This window comes from Bidens hawaiensis, unplaced genomic scaffold, assembly GCF_021521415.1.
Source record: "Bidens hawaiensis isolate Kalapana, Puna unplaced genomic scaffold, B.hawaiensis_p1.1 tig00005770_1, whole genome shotgun sequence".
NCBI lineage: Eukaryota > Viridiplantae > Streptophyta > Magnoliopsida > Asterales > Asteraceae > Bidens > Bidens hawaiensis.
The window spans coordinates 434,367-445,113 of NW_027491378.1; the positions used below are offsets into that span (position 1 = coordinate 434,367).

The following is a 10,747-nucleotide window of genomic DNA, read 5'->3' on the forward strand; positions in this document are numbered from 1 at the left end:
TTCCGGTTATCGAACCATGTGACCAATGTAAAATTTTATGATACTTATTCGTGATGGTCTTCCAAAAACTCAGTCCCGTTTGTGCATTACCTAATAACATATAAATAAAATGTAATACGCAAACAAATTTAAACTATTGAGATCGATAAAAAAATATATAATGAAAAAATACCATTTGACGCATTTCACTTTCCCTAACCCAAGCTCTTGCCAAAACGACTTCTTCAGTTGTGTTCCACATAACAACCTTTTTTCTCTAAGAGGAGGTTCAACGGTTTTGGGTTGGGTTTCTTTAGTGGGCCGCGTTTTCAATTTCTTCTACTTCGCGGGGTTTGGGTTCGGCTTAGGTTTTCGGCACCAACTCTTTAACATCCTCTTCGATTTGAAGGGTTTGACTTGAATGGTCTTCTTGTTGAAGGTATGCGGTATACTTGAGCCATTCGTTGGAAGGTGAAACCGAACCTTGCATTACCTCTGGGAACGAGTTAAAGTTGAGGTTCATTTTTTGGTTATCTAGAAAAGTTGTTGAAGTGAATGGTTTGGATTTGGTTTGTTCTTGGTTGATTTTGGTTGAAATGGGTTGTATTTATGTATTTATATAAGATAAATAAAAAAAATTTATTGGACCATTTGCCAATGGTCAAAAAGGAGAAGGATGGCGTTCGTAAGTTACGTGACCATGGTCACCAACCTCACGTCATGCGTGAGCAAAAAATTGGGGGGGGGGTTCCAAAGTTAATAAAGCGTGACCATCTACCACATCAGTTGCCATGTGGAACAATCCAATATCCACTTCACCTCACGTGTGAGGACAAATGAGGTATACCCCTAGCCTTATCAGTTCAAATAAATGTCTTAACTTGTTTATTTTTACATGTAATGCGTATTACAGTTTTTGATTAACCTTATAGATCTTTGAACGCCAACCTCAAAATTTATTTAACTTTCTTTGAAAAGACCAATATATACATATCACAATCAAGAAACATACTGAAAAGAGAAAATGAAAAAACTGAGTATCAAATTTGATTAAGTACTTTGGTTATTCTTTCTACATTGTTACTGAAATGTTTGTCACTTTTCCATGGTCATGATCACCTCAAAAGCCTCATTTACACGACTTGAGCCAACCCGAGTTGAAAATTTCGTGTGCCAAGTTACGAGGCCTATGAGTAAAGAGAAACTCGACATGGGTGGAAAAAATCATGGGTTCGCCACTCTCCATCAAGGGCGAAGCTAACCTGAACCAATCTATTTTCGATTTTATATATATACGTATAAAATATTAATTAACTAAATCATTCTTTTTTGACAAGCAAACCTGTTATCGTTTCAATTTTTTTAAACTCACTGATTATGAAAATTTTAGTTACAAGTATTTTAGTAAATAAACTTTTTTTAAAGAAGCTATATAAATTACTAAATACTAAACCCAATAAAATTAGGTAATTGGCCCAGAAACTATATTAAAGAGAAGCTCAAAATTTCAATTAAAAGGAGGCTAATAACCCAATTAACTTATAAAACCTAAATAATAATTAAATAAAACATGAAATTTAAAAAACAATTAAAACAAACCTAGCGTATGGTCATTTGCCCCTTCGGTCTTCAAGTTCTACCCCTTATCCCTTTCCACGACCATCAAGTGTTGAATCTAACACCATTAGACCAAGCGAGCAGCCCTCGACGACAACCCTCCAATTTGTTTTATTTTCATTTTTTCATCTCTCACGAGTCCCTCCTAAATAATCATTAATTATCAATATTTGATTTCGGTTTTCCAATCCAATGTGACTAAAAAATACGAGGTTAGTTTTTATTTGATTGTCTGTGTTTATCATGTATGGTTTTTGTGTAATTGCAATATATTTAAGTTTGATTATAATTATATGTTTATGTCTAAAATTATATGTTAATTTATGTTAATTGTGTTGAATTTGTGCATATAGGGTTGTTGGCGATCTTTTAAAACAAAACCGAACCCAAGCTTGAGCTAGACCCGACTTAAAAACTTTGACTTCCGGTAGTTATAAATCTGAACATTAAAAAATATCAATCCATAGAAAAAGATATCTGGCTCCGCCACTACTCTTCATAGTGATCCTTCCTAACCTAAAATGTCCTACCAGACGGACCCGGTTTATTAATTCAATGCATACGTGTGTGTATTAAATACTAATATATTATATAATTTGAAAATTGTTGGATGCAATTTATGAACATGAAATGTTAGCTCATTCATTCTACAATGCTATTTTTTTGTCTCCATGCCATTTGTCAATCATATTTATGGCCATCCATGATGCAAGTGGTCACTCACACTACATTTATAGATCATTAAAGAGTACGTGCGTGGGAATAATTATACAACTCATTCTTTACACGAGCCATGGTCCTTCATGATTCACATATTGCTTTTCTAGTTCTTTAATTCATCATGAAAGAAATATAAAATAAAAAAATGTCTTAAAGTTATCTATCGAATTTGCTTGAACAAACTCAACCTTATAAATATATAAAATTGATTATGTATTAACCATTCTTAATTGTATATAATTAATAATGAGTATAACATAATTTCTGAAAAGTAGTCAAATGGATAGTATTTTGTGAATAAAAATAAATATTGTAATATGCTACCTTGATGATTATGCTATGAACCCAATTCATAATCTCACTTTTACGACACTCGAAGTGGATTATTAAATTAATTGAATATTGGCTGATCACAAGTGCTTGTAATATATATAATGCAAATAACAATGATTGTTTTCTAAAATAATGATAAACTTGTCCACTTCCATGTTAGCCTGTTAGGTAACTAGTCTTACGTTTTTGTATTTATTGTTTGTGTCCATAATCCATTAATCTTATAATTAAAATATGCAATTATTTTTATAAAAACGGCAAATACGTACAAACATAACTTGTACTTAAAATACATTTTAAATAGGGTTTGAACTTTGAACTTCTAACTACTTGATTGTTATGGTACCAAGATACCGTTGAACAAACATATTTTGTACGTTTTGATTCAAATCTATCTAGTCTTGCTAAATGAAATGCAATATGACTATATGAGTTAACCTATTTTAGGGTTTAAAGTTTCTATCAAACACTTTTTTTTGGCTAGTTGCCACACCTCCTTGAACCCCCCCCCCCCCCCCCTTTTCCCCAACCTCTCTTTCTACGTTAAAGCTTTGGCAAAGGCAACCATGGCCCTGACGAGGCTAACCGCTGACGTAGTGGCTTTTATGTCCCCTTGGGCTTAGTTGGCATACCTTTGACGTCCCAAATTCTCTCGACTAGATGCAATCTAAACTTTATTTACAGCCTTATTCATTAAACACAACGGATCAATGGTTAAATGAAATTTGAATTATCACTTTTTTTTATAATAAAAGATTTAAAAGGAAACATACTCATCCTACTCACTTTTCCATGTTTCCTGTACACTTCACACCTTTTACGAAAGAAAATACGAATGACGCTTATTGGCTTTTAGTTATTTTCCATTTGGATTTTAATGACTCTTATAAATGTGATAAAAACAATTGAAACGATGCTAAGTTTTTTGTAATCTTTTAATGATTTTCAATCATTGTTAAGAATTTGTATACAAATTAAACCTCAAATGCATCATTATTGAAAATATATCTATATTGGCCAAAATTTAATAATATATTCATTAATGACATGAATGTCATGTTTGATGATTGATGAATGACGAGTTGAACTATTCAATTTGAACACTATAGTATCTGTATATATATACTTATGTTAACAAGACATTAAACCTAACTCACATTCTAAAAAACTGTGTAACATGGACATTACTCATTTATTTAAACATATCAAAGAATTGTTCGGCCAATATTTTTATTCCTATAAAAACATACATATTGAAATCTTCATCCTCGTCTTTATAATTTAGTTAAAAACATATTTATTCCTAAAATATTTATTCACCTTTTAAAAATCCACACATTCCCCCCCCCCCCCCCTCCCCTTTTTTTTCTACGCACTACCACAAATAAAAAGAATCGCTATTCATTTTTTATATTTATCCTTTATTTAGATAATCAAAGTGCAAAATATAATGAAAACCTAAAAGTTTTAAATAATATGCAAGATAAAGTTGATATAGGAATTCCAATGCAAATGCTCTAAAATGCATCAACCTAAAACAGCCATTTATCAAAACATATCAAATAAGTTGACAAGTAATAACCAAGATGTAAGCGTATTGAACGAGCTAGCGGATTTTAAATATGAATTAGGTTGACCTATTTAACGAAATAAGTTAATCCGATATGACCCGATTTTTAAAAAGTTATAAATATATATATTTTTTATTTTTGTCTCATAAATTAAAATCCATTACTCACGGGGTGTAAGTTAACTATATGTGGGAAAAAGTCACGATATAATAAAAAGAACAACTTTAAAAATGTTCTAGTAACTGTTAACATTTTTGTGGACTGGAATAGGAACTTTCCTTCTGGAAAGGAAGTCGAGCACAGCGCACCGTGCACACGTGTCCGTCACGTGGAACGTCATCACCAAAGACCTTCTCGCAGTGATTAGAGGGCTAATATGGGGTCTTTTTTTTTTTTTTCTCATTTTCCCCTTATTTCCTGTACATAAAAAAAGCTTATTATTTTACAAACTCAATAACTTCACTATTAAATAATAATATAATTATTATCTATAATAATTAGAAAGTTTGGTACCGCTAAGTCCCGATTGGGCCACTTGGCGGCACAATATTGGTGATTATTTTTTTTTTATCTTTTGCTTTAGTTTTGATATTGTAATGTATAAACGGAAACAAATCAAATTCGCGTTGATTTATAGCCTCAACGTTCGCGATCGACAACGCTACGGTTATACCAACGACCGAGTTTATCAACCGACACCACCCAATTGGTCCACCTCCGTCTTTTTTATATACTTTTCCGTTTCTTAGCTCTGGCACCATAACAAAAGTAGCCGAAACCTACTGGTCTACCTCGATTTTTATTTTCCACCCTTTTTTTAGTTTTTATACCATAACGAACGTAATCGAAATCGACTGAATTCGGGTCGAATTACCGCCTTAATGGCGGTACCGACAACGATTGGTTTTACCACCGACTGGGTTTACCAACCAAATAAACGTCGAAAATTGTTTTAGTACCGGTACAATAATGCACTTAACCGAAACCGACCGAATTCGTATAGACTTACCGACTCAACGCTTGGGTTTAACCACTGCTCGGGTTTAAATGGCATTCCGTTGCGCCGGCTGGTAAAACACTAGTTTTGATATAATCATAATCGTGGTTATTTGAGAATAGAATAAGGAACAAATATGCTAGAAAAAGTTATGTGACGAATTTATGCAAAATTATATAGGAAAATAATCATCGACATGCATTTTTTTAGGGACCGAGTTATATAACAAAAACAATGACTAGCAAGAAATTAGAAATGAAAGTTATAAAATAAAGGACACAAAGGGAAACCGCACAAGTCAATCCAAACTAAATTATCCCACTTGGCTCAATATTTTAATCAATTGAAAGCGTCAATTTGAATATCCGTAACCGTTTTCGTCAATAAACGGTTGTTTTGACCTATATTTTATACAAAACGGTTTGTCGGAGGTGGTGGTGAATCAATGGTGGAATGAAGTGGATTAACTTTTTTCAAAAATTCACAGAGGAGACAAAAGTATAGTGAAACATCACAGAGGAGACGATTTTTAAGGAGATAGTTTTGGTATCAAAACTCACGGGTCAGAAGGATTTCCTTTGAAATTTTACAGGTGAGGTCAGACTTTTAACAAGTGTCAGAAAACTAGTGGATATCGAAACTATCCGCGGGAATCCAAATGTAGCTTTTACGTGAGTTTTCAATTAATCATTTTGGTAAATTTTTCAAATTTTGGATCATGATAGGTTTCTCTCTTCTAAAATGGATTATTTTGGGAATTTTCTTATGATAATGGGTACATAGCATTTCTCTTTAACTTGTGGCCCCTCACTAAATTATTAATTCTAAAAAAATAACTTTCAAAACCCATAATATAAACCTTTATTTTAATGAGGTCCTATAAAACTTGAGGTCTAAAGCATTGGCCTTATTTGACGTTAGACGCTAAGAGAGAGAGAGAAAAAAAAATGTATAATATGTTGTTAAAATTAAACAGATTTATGATTTGTTTTTAACTACTTTATACTTATAAGGTATGTGCACATAATTAAAGAAATTTTTGAAAAAATATGAAGCATCCTGTTCTTAGAACTGTCGGAGGACTTTTAGTAACAACTAATCACAACCGCTCCTGGTCACGGCTACCCTTCAACTACTTGTGGCACCCACCACGATATTACAAACAAAACAAGCCTATCATATCATATGCAAATCTACGCCTTTCAATCACAATTCATGGTCTTTAAAACATCACTCATTTCGGGTGAGTTTCTTTATTTGAATAAATAAAATTGGTATAAGAGAAAAGGATAAAACATTTTTGAAATAGTTTTAACTTAAAAAGGTAATTTTAGTCCAATAGCCGGTTAAAACATGCACTAGATAAAAAATAGAATACTAATTTTCATATTAAAATACATGAGTAGGGAGCAATTGGTAGCGTGAAAGGTAAGGAGGTAATGGTATGCAAAATCGGTTCGGTTATGGGGCTTAACCTTAGCTATAAGCAAATGGTCAGTTAACCATCAATTATAGGTCGGTTTTGGTTAAGTTAGGTTAATTGCCCAATGTATTTTTATTTTACTTTTTGGTTCTGGTTTTGAAATGATTCGTTCATGGTGTTCCAAGCTCAAGTATGTAGTTTATGAAATATGCCGATTCCAAGCTTGGTTATAGTATTCCAAACATCGTTATAGACAATTGCAACATGAATTTAAATGTTCGAAGCTGAAAATGCAGGTATAAAATATGAAAATAGAAGTATAAAATTTGAAAAAGCACAAATATTCGGTTTCGATTAAAGTCCTTAATGAAGACATGTTTAATCGTAACCATAATTGAAGGTCGGTCAATCGGATTTACTTAACTATAACCAAACAATTTTTTTTATTATGGTTAATTCCGGTTAACGGTTGGTTTAAACGATGATTTGATTTTTGCTCTCCCTTAGTGAATGGTTACAAGATTAATGAATTAAAAAAAATAATAAAAAAGGAACAAGATAACAGCTACCAAATTATGTATAGAGGTGACACTTGGGATCATAACTTGTGGTGTAAGAGTGGATTAAGATATAAAATTTAAAATCTGGCTTAACTTAAAACTAATTGAGCTAAGCCAAGCCTAGGTCAACTCGAACATGTTTGTTTACTAACCGAGTCGTCTCGTAACAACCAAGTCAATTTCTTTTCGAGCGAGGTTTAGAGTTATTTGAAAAGCCTTAAGCAAAACAAAGTACAGAAATCAAAATGGCTATTTCACAATCCTAGTCTTCCTAATCAATGAATAAACAAACATATAACATGTCTTGGTTACGATGACATCATTTCTCCTTCTTAGCTTCTGAAAAACGAAGTTAGTGCGTGGGGTGTTGGATATATGGTCAAACTTAAAACGTGTTGAGGGCAACTTACTAAATTAAAATCATTAAAAAAAAAGAACATAATTTATTTTTCAATAACCACAACCACCGTTGACAACCGTATGTACGACCAATATCCAACTCCACATCATGATGCACAACTCTATCCTCACCAAAATTGTGCATCACCAACAACAATGTTCCACCATACGTCATTGCTACGTTTCCTTAAGTTTCATTTCCAAACGTCTTTTTTTTTGTTTTTTTGTTATGTAACAACTAAAGTTTAGTCTTTGACGTCTTGATTACCAAACCAAATTTAATTAACTATTGTCATTTTATGTAAATTACATCAATCTAGAAAAAAAAACGCATAACTATTTTTATCTATGCAATGTTGTGTTGTTGATTTGATGAATATCATGGTGTGCGTTTTCGCATTTGTGAGTTTAAGAAGACATTCTTCAACATATATTACCACCCCATTTTTTTTTAACCTTAAATAAATTTAAATAAAGAGAGATTTTATACACCGTCAAAAGTTCTACATGTACAAGTGTACCACATAATGTATAAAATATTAAAATTAAGTTTTTAGAATTTTAGACCATCTGCATCACAAAGAGTAAGTGGTTGGCTCCATGTCGACAATATATGTTCGACAAACCAATTATTCCACGATTTCTCTCTCATCTTCTCTTGTAAACCGACCCTTCTTTCTAATTGGCGTATCGTTTTGCATTGACGACCTCTACCCTCTCTACTTGTCTCACAAGCAAAACATAAGATTAATAAACCTTTTTTTTCTAACTAAAAGTCAAATAACACAAATTAATAATGATGTAATAAGGAGTTCATACTTGATAGTCATACCCTTTCTAATCGACCCTTTTAGCGGGGTAGGAACCAGGAACGAGTCATTCATGGAATAATTCCCGCTTCACACACACACACACACGGTGTTTCTGCGTATCTGTATTTTTCTTTTTCTTATTAAAAATCATATCTTTTATTATATACAATATATTTTTAGTTGATATGTCCCCCACGACTTGAAGGCCAAAGCCGGTGTGCTATTATTATCTATCACCACTCGTTCTTCCACACCCAATTTCTCTCTCGTAATCTTCACTTTCACATTCATATTATTATTCTCCATTTCTAATTTCATTTCCTCAATCAAATCATTTACTCGATAAACCCAATTAATTACCACTTTTTATCTTTTCCATACAGATCCATACAGATTGATCAGAATCTTTTCGTTAGTGTTTTTTTTTCAGAATTTTACTAATTTAATTGGTTTCATTGCTATATAATATATAATATTACAAGTAATTGCATCTGGGTTTATCTTCCTTTGTTACTGGGTTTTAGTCTAAATGGGTTGTGCATCATCAAAACAACACCGGCCGGTCTGCCGGAACTGCAGAGCACCGATAACACGGAGCTATTCAATGCACGTGCACCACCCACCTCAATCCGATGACGATAGCTACCATGTGGTTGCCCTCAAATCCTCTACACTCGGGTACCTTCAGCATGATCCATCAAACTCCAACGAGGTCTGTTGTGTCAAGAATCCGGACATCGTTCAGGTTTGCCCACAACCTGTTCGACAAAATGCCGCAGAGAATAATAATAAAGACGAGAAAGACAGCAATGAATTCTCAGTTGGGATAATTGACGCGAAGACGTGGTCGAAAATGATCGAAGAGAAGATCCCGAAGTTCGTCCCGAGAACACCCGTCACAACCCCACCAGGTGAACCCGAGACGATTAATGCCTGGGAGTTAATGGAGGGTTTAGATGATACAAGCCCGTTGAGACCGAAACCCGCAACGAATCATATCCGTAGCTTCTCATTTCATGTGAATCCGAGCTCGTTCATAGAGAACAACAGCTCGGATTCTAATTCGAATTCCATTTTCAGTTCAAATGACACGTCAGTGGTGTCTGAATTCAACTCCGAGGTGATTGCCAAGGAGTTTAGAAAATCATTGGATTTGGAGCCGTCCGAGGACGGCTACGATGATGTTTCATCGGACAAAACGAATGCGAAGACATCTTTACATAACGGTAAAAACAACAGCCCTCCACGTGTCAAGGAAAAACTGGTTTTGTACTTCACAAGCTTAAGGGGAGTTAGAAAGACATACGAGGATTGTTGTCATGTGAGACACCTTCTAAAGGCCACGGGAGTGCGTGTCGACGAGCGTGATGTGTCGATGCATTCGGGTTTTAAAGAGGAGTTAAAAGAGTTGTTAGGCGGGTTTATTGGTGGATTGCCGAAGGTGTTTATCGGGAAGAAATGTGTCGGTGGTGCTATGGAAATTCGACGGTTGCATGAAGATGGGGAACTCGAGAAGGCGGTGGAAGGTTGTGAAATGGCGGGCGGAGATGGTGGGGGTTGTGGAGGAGGTGGTGGTTGTGAGGCGTGTGGTGATATAAGATTTGTACCGTGTGAGACGTGTTCGGGTAGCTGTAAGATTTACTATGAAGATGAGTGTGACGATACAGACTACGAAGATGAAGGAAAAGAAGAAGGTGATTACGGGTTTCAAAGATGCCCCGACTGCAACGAAAACGGACTGATAAGGTGTCCGATTTGTTGCGATTAATTTTTACGGGTTTTCTTTTTATTGTATAGGCGAGTTTTCTTACTTTCTTGAGAAAATTATATTTTTTTTTAACTATTGATTGATTTTGAGTAATGTGTTCAAAATGTTCTCAAGTGGCTTGTTATTTTGCCTTTCCAATTTTGGAGTTGTGAGTTGTATGGTTTCTATACCTTGTTAAACATGTTAAAAATCTTTTTGACATGTGTAAATAAGAGATACAGTTTATAAATTTACAAGGAGCATTGCACCTTATACATGTATGTAATTGATTGATTTTGTTATATTTTTGATGAGGCATCAAATGTGTTATTTGTGGGCTTCTATGTGTCCATAAGATTGGTCTTGACCTTTTAAGGCATTCAATTATTGCATTAACTTGTAGATTATGACACTATACAAATATCTATAATGCCAATACAAAACAAAAAGAAATATAGATCCACTATGAATAGTACAAGTTAAATGTGTTTCTGTGTATTGATTTTCTCACATTTGCTTGACCATTCAAGTAGCCATGATTCATATATGCAGCATTGTCCATTTCTCTCAAAGTGTGATCTTGTGTCTC

The 10,747-nt window shown here is 33.9% G+C and overlaps 1 pseudogene; it reads left to right on the forward strand.

The window, feature by feature from the left end:
* Window positions 1-8,924: 8,924 nt before the first annotated feature.
* LOC143630568 (uncharacterized protein At5g39865 pseudogene) lies at window positions 8,925-10,392 on the forward strand (annotated as a pseudogene).
* Window positions 10,393-10,747: the final 355 nt, after the last annotated feature.